The sequence below is a fragment of the Gekko japonicus genome, unplaced genomic scaffold (assembly GCF_001447785.1).
Source record: "Gekko japonicus isolate JY-2015 unplaced genomic scaffold, Gekko_japonicus_V1.1 scaffold312, whole genome shotgun sequence".
Taxonomy (NCBI): domain Eukaryota; kingdom Metazoa; phylum Chordata; class Lepidosauria; order Squamata; family Gekkonidae; genus Gekko; species Gekko japonicus.
The window spans coordinates 542631-549949 of record NW_015176460.1 but is presented as its reverse complement, the minus strand read 5'-3'; positions in this window follow the sequence as shown (position 1 = coordinate 549949).

The window sequence follows — 7319 nt, the reverse complement described above, 5'->3', positions numbered from 1 at the left end:
AGAGGGAGAGGGAGAGGGAGAGGGAGAGAGGGAGGGAGGGAGGGAGAGAGAGAGAGAGAGACACTGGCCAAAGGGCACCAGGTAAGATTCATAGCTGAGTGGGATTTTGAATTTAGGTCTTTCAATTCTTAATATAACACTCTAACCATTACACCACAAGCCAACTACTCCAACCCCCTGCTCAATGTAAGATCAGCCTAAATCTTCCAACAAGTGTTCGTCCAGGGGCTGCCTGAAGACTGCCAGCGAGGGGGAGCTCACCGCCTCCCCTAGGCAGCTGATTCCACTGCTGAACTACTCCTACTATACCCCTTTCTCCAAGGAACCCAAGATAACACCCATGGCACACTGCTCCCCCATTTTATCGTCACAACAATCCTGTGAGGAAGTAAGGCAGCATGACTCCGCCCCCCACCTCAAGTTTCAGCTCTATAAGAATCTGAATGTACAACTTCCCAATCCCAGTCTGATGCTCCAAGCGCTATAACCATACTGGCTCTCCCTCTCACTCACTTTCTCCATTTCAGATTGTTCCCCACTTGACCTTGCAAGCTAAAGTGCAGCAGGAACTTTTACTGTAAATGGATCCAAGGCCAAACACTCACTTTGGCCCTCCTTGCTGTGTTGCTGTGTAGGAATGCCTCTATGGCCATATGCCCCAGAGAGAAAAGCACTTTCCTTTTTCTAGACTGCTTCCTATATTCCAAATTGGCATTCCAGGGATAAGCCCCATAATCAGATGCATAATCAGATTCATGAGCCTCAAAGCTGTGTTGATGGGCACATAGCTTATACACAAGCTTGAGGGTATTCCATTTGACCTGGTCAGTTATGCAACCTCTCCGACCGCCAACACACACTCTTATCATATACAGATCAGAAAAGTGTGCAAGCAGTCTATTTAAATGACTTCCAAATAAGAGCCAAAATAGATGCTACATGCAGATGTATGCATAAAGTGATCCAGTCAAATCTCCAGTTCTCGTGACTGTACCAAAAGCAGTTCTTTCCTCCTATGTGAAAACGGCCATCAAGATAGTGTTACATGCAAATACCCTTAAGCCAGTGCTTTGGGATAAATGTTTTGTGTGATGAAACAGCAAAACGGAAGCGTCTTCATGCAGGCTACCATTTTTTCAAAGTCTTTGAAACTGCTGGAACAGAGATTTTCAAACATAACATTATTCTGTCTTTAGCAGCAAGGCATGGGTGGTGATCATTCTGTTGATGTGAATGGAGAAGGGAGGGAATCCGTTCCGAGGGACAAGCAGTAGCTATTGTTTTCTAGGAAGTGTGATTCACTCAGTGGACACTTGAGGCCTGTGCAATGTATTCTGTGACTCTGTCGAATTAAAGTTCTCTGAGACTAGTGTACAGAAAGCACAAAACCTGGCAGTTCACAGCAATAACCACAAATTGTGTTAGTCTTTAGGGTGCTACTGGACTCTTACTCTTTTCTACTGCTACAGACAGACTAACACGGCTACCCATCTTGAACAATAACCAGTGATTATTTTTTAAAGGTAATGGATGGAACTGATGGAAAATAAGAAAAAATGGATTGCTATGAACTACAGCAAAAGGCCAGCTTTTTTTTTTGTAATTTAAATCACAATCAAATTGTTATTAACAAGGGACAAATTGCAAATAATCTTCCCATGTGGCAACTGTTCATTCCTGGACCCAAATGAACAATCAATTAAAATGCAATTGACTAGAGAACAAAAACTTTTCAAAAATTGACGAACAAGATTTTGAAGGTCATTGACTGTCATGAATGAACCAGTGCATATTTTGGAGAATTCTAGATTATTTGGCTGAAGTTAAATAACATCCAGCTATGGTTTTATGCAAGTAAATCACTACTGCTCAAAGATAATGCCTGCATCTCAGAGGTGAAAATAAAGAGGCCCAATACTTTAGGGGAAAAGAACTCTTCATCTTAAGTAGGTGATAAAGCCTTGTTCTTGAAATCCAGTGTGCAACTAAAAGGGGGGTGGGCTAGAGAAAGACGAAGGCACATCTGAGAAGGAAGACAAATTTGGTCATAGAAGAAACTCTTGCTCTACTAAGACAAAGAAAATTGGTTATTTCATTACATTGCTAATCCAACTATCTTCCAAAGAACTCAGGGGGAGTGCTTCCTCCCTCACAGCTTGGCATGTGGCACGCATAGCATCCTGCACGCATTACTGGCACACAACAAAGACAAAGACAAACGGCTGGCTGGCCAACTATCTACATACCTGGGGACCACCCCCCAGGTCCCGTTGGTGGATTCAAACCTCCTGCCACGGTCCCATTGGTCCCCCCAGTGGAGAAGCCAGGAGCCTAGTTCCATTGTCCTTCCAGAGTCAAGCTCTGGGGTGTTCGCTGGCCCCTGGTGGCGGTCAGCGGACACAACATCAGGCATGGCTCAAGATCACTCAGCAGCCTTTATGGCTGAGCAAGTATGTGAATTCAGATCGCCCTAATCCAAAAGCCTAAGCAAGATAGCTTTCTAACTTTGTTCTGTGAGTTGCTATACTTTACTTTTATTTACTTTATATATCGCCAACCTTCTGTTGTGCATTAAGTTGCAATAAGATGGCCGCGGCAGTGCTAGCCCAGCCATGCGGTCAGACAAACCTTCCGACCTTCGGTCTTAAGACAATAGCCACTTCGGATCCTAGGGCGCACCAATGGGTTTGCCCGGATCTGAAACCATTGAGATGTTGACTTGTAAATAGACCCAAAAACAAATATGGTCACAGTCCGTAGACATGCAAAAATAAAACCACAAGAACTGTACACAGTGCGCTCAATATTTCTTTAACAAAAACCGTAAAGTTGAAAATATGAAATGTAAAGGTAAAGGTTCCCTTGCTTGAAAGCCAGTCGAATCCGACTCTAGGGTTGCGGTGCTCATCTCCGTTTCAAAGCCGAAGAGCCAGCGCTGTCCGAAGACGTTTCCGTGGTCATGTGGCCGGCATGACTAAACACCAAGGCGCACGGAACGCTGTTACCTTCCCACCAAAGTGGTACCTATTTATCTACTTGCAATTTCTTGCTTTCGAACTGCTAGGTTGGCAGGAGCTGGAACTAGAGACGGGAGCTCACCCCGTCTTGCGGCACCCGGGTCTTGAACTGCTGAACTACTGACCTTCCACAGCCTGCAGTTCAGTGTCTTAACCACTTGAGCCACCGCAGCTCCATGAAATGTACAAACGTAATAATGATACATTCAAGTTGTAAATTCAGGTACATAAAGATAGAAGATGACAACGACGGGACGGTGGTCTCCGGAATGCGATGCCGTTTCGACAAACGTCTTCTTCTAACCACATAAGCTTTATTCTGTCTGAGAGATGTTCTTCTCCATTACTTGTGCAATGAATAGGTGAAACTGTTATTGAACTCCATGTGAATTGGGCAGCTTTTCCATTGAAGTGCAATTTTTCATACATTATCAACTTATAGACTCTTGGTTAGAAGAAAAAGTTTGTCAAAACGGCATCGCATTCCGGAGACTTGTAAATAGAACCAATCACGGGTGATGGGTGTGGTGTGGGTCACGCATATAAGCCGGGCATTGCCTGGCCAAAGTATATTTTCGTTCCTGATGTAATTCAATAAACAAGAGCTGATTCACCATGCTGAGTCTCTGGCCTCAGTACTTTTCACCTTCCTCACCGAGATTTAAGGCACATTATAGTATATAAAACAATGCAATCAGACACCATAAGACATTCAGTGAATAAAAGGATTAAGATTTCATAATTAGAAAACCATAAGAACAGTTGCCTTAGGCAAGGTATACTATAAAACAATGCAGAAGGTGGAATACAAACCATCTTTGAAAAGTCAGTCCTAAACTATCCCTTATATTATATAACTTACCTGAGGATGTTTCAGACGATCAGTTTACATCCCAGTAAAGTTTCAGAGGGTAGCTGTGTTGGTCTGAAGTAGACCGGCGAGATCCCAGTCCAGTGGCACCATCGAGACCATCAAGATTTTTGGAGGATAAGCTTTTCTGCTGTTACAATTGTCTCATTTTCCTGGCTCCCTCATTTGCTTATCTAATTTGGTCCAGGGTGTATTTTAATTTATCACATTTCTATCCTAGCCTTCCTCCAAGCCAGTGATGTGGGTTTTCTGACTCAAACTTAGTTAATGCTAGCAAAATTTAAATAGTGTTAGCAAAAGAATGCAAACCCTGGACCATGTATAAGCACTGAGATTTGTCCATTCCTCATATCCCACATTTAGCCTATCTAACATGATTTGTGGCACAACAGTCTGGACAGCTATAAATAGCTTATATTTACATATGTGGGGTGGGAAAATTTCCATACGAAAACACAGCATCAGAAAATGTTATTTAAAATTTTTTTTAATTAAATTTTCATGTGAATACATAAAAAGGAACAGAAAAAATACACAAAGAAAAAAAAGGGAGACTATGGCCCTGATCACACTAGTGGGGAAAGCCGCAGCAAATTGAAGCGCAGCATCGGGATCAGACAGATCCCCCGAGCCGTGCTGCATTTGCTTCCTGGCACGATCACATGCCAAGGGGGAAGTGATGGGACGAAGGGCGAGGCAAGGCAGCTGCACAGTTGAGCGCATGCGCAGTGTGGCAGGGCCTCGCATACCACGGGATACAGACGCGTCGGCGATCACACGCCCGCCCGTGCTACGCATTTCCAAGTAGGTACTAGTGTTTTACAGGTATCTTTTAAATCCGTGTTTTCGGCCGGAAGGAACAGGTTGGGGGCAGGTGCGCGACGCTTGCCAGATGTTGGCATCTGATCGCGCCGGTTTAATCCACCCTCAACCCATCCGTTTTGCGGGGCAAATCCTCCCATGTGATCGGGGCCTATATTTTGATTTGCGTCTACAACTGGTACATCTTAATTCTCTATTCATTCTCTCTATAGATCCATAAATTTAACAATCCTCTCTTTTACCTATATATAATTTCTCATCCTTTTATTCTTCAAACCCACAGATCATCAGTTCACTTTCTGCCAAAAGTCCATCAGAGATTTGCATCAGAAAATGTTTCGAAATTTTTTCTGCCTCACATCACTGGTCCAAAGCCATCAGGGCCGCATATATTGGTCTCCTCGTTTTGTCCTTACCATAACCCCTGTGAGGTAGGTTAGTCTGAGAAAGAAGGATGGGCCCACAGTCACCCAGGGAGCTTCACAGACAAGAAAGGATCTTAACCCTGGTGCCCCCTGTCCTGTTTGGTGTAGTGGTTAAGTACGCAGACTCTAATCTGGGAGAACTGGATTTAATTCCCCACTCCTCCACTTGCAGCTGCTGGATGAGCTTGGGCAAGCCATAGTTCTGTCAGAGGTGTTCTTGAAAAAGAGCAGTTTCTGTCAGAGCTCTCTCAGCCCCACCTGCCTCACAAGGTGTCTGTTGTGGGGAGGGGAGGGGAAAGGAGTTTGTAAGCCAATCTGAGACTCTGAGTGAAGGGCGGGGTATAAATCCAATCTCTACTTCTTCTTCTGTCACAGTTTGACACTCTAGCCTCCATACCACAATGCAAAAGCTCCAGGGTGAAGTCAGAGAAGGAACCATTTTTAATGATCAGCCGCTCACCACATCCCTGTTAGCCAAATGTCAAGGTTTTCGCAGACCACACAATAAACCAAACTTTCAGAAGCAGGCTCAAAATCAGTTCAGGAAGTCCTAAATCCACTGAGAAGTCAATATGTGGTGTTTTTTTATTAAACAGCCAAATGTCAAGGTTTTCGCAGACCACACAATAAACCAAACTTTCAGAAGCAGGCTCAAGATCAGTTCAGGAAGTCCTAAATCCACTGGGAAGTCAATATGTGGTGTTTTTTTATTAAACAGCCATTAAGGAAATGGTGGCATGGCCTGCCTCTCTGGATCAGCAGTTACTGGCTTGCACTTGCCTTGTGGGCACTATGCAGAGCCTAGATAGAGCTATAAGGAGAGAGCACAGTTGGAAAAACAACTCCCACCCACTGATCCACCAACACTGGCAGCATTGTCCAGTATTTGCTGCTTTGCAAGCAGCACCATGATCTAACTGCATCTACAGCACCTCCTTGTCGGCATTTCAAGAAGGCAACACACCACAGACTTTGGGCTGTTTCCATTATGCCCTGAAACATCTTTTTGTCTCCCACCCCTCCCTTGTGTATCAAAAGTTCAGGCTGACTGGGGAGCTTGCAAAAACTTGCTCACTGCTTTGTGACAGCTTTCGTTGGTCCTAATAAAAGTAGTAACGTTTTGCTGCGCTGCTGTTCTCTGGGGTGTTTCTAACGGATCAGCACTTCCCCCTACAATAGTTGCCTGAGTCAGTGTGATGTCATCGTCAGAGTAGGATCGGGAGGGGGGGCGCGGGAGACCCGGATTCAGATTGCCACTCTGCCATGGACGCCTGCTGAGGGACTTGGGCTTGCCACTCTCTCTAGGTCCGACCTACCTCACACGGTTGTTGTTGCTGCTGTGAGAATAAATGGAGGAGGAGGGAGCAACTTAAGCCGCTTTGGGCCCCCACTGGGGAGAAAGGCGGGGTATAAATATCGAAATAAATACAAATTGTTGACTGATGCGATGCACTACCATGAAGAGTATTCCCCGATCGTTCGGTTATGTGAACGGACTTACCCGCCTTTATTATGCCCTCTTCCCAGGCACTTCTTGAGTTTGTTCCTACCGCCTGTATATTTATTTCCAGTTCTATTCTGCACGACCTACTGACATGTATTATTTCCAGTTCTATTCTATCTTCTGTTCCCTACAGGGCGTTATCCCTCTTTAGTTGTACCACCAATCCCTTCTGCAAGTTTGTTTCCAGAAGCCCTCTCTCGCAGCTCTCTCTTTGCAAAGTACCCGCCAAAACTTCTTTCCTTCACAGGAGGAAGAGAACAACGAGAGGAGGGGGAAAGCGACAAAACCGGAGAGAAAGAGCCAGCTGCTCTCCGGCCAATCACCTCCCTCCGCTAGCCTATCCACGAGGAAGTCAAACCTCTCGGCCAATGAGGATTGGCTGATTGACGAGCACCGAACGGCAGCCAATGCCAAGACCCGGAGCGTGGAGGGGGCGGCCTGGAGGTGGGGGGCGTGTGTGTGTGTGCGCCTCCGTCCGCTCTCTCGCCTCTCCCCGTTCAGGTGGTGGAAGGGGTGCGCCCAGGCGCCAATGAGCTCGGGGCGAAGAAAGAGAGTGATTCACGGGAGCTGAGCGGGGGAAGAGGAAAGGACATCCTCGCTGTTCCGGGGGCTGTCGGCGGAGGAAAGGGAGAATGGACCGCGGAAGCGCAGGGAGCTGGCGCGGCGGGGCTCGTGCCGCC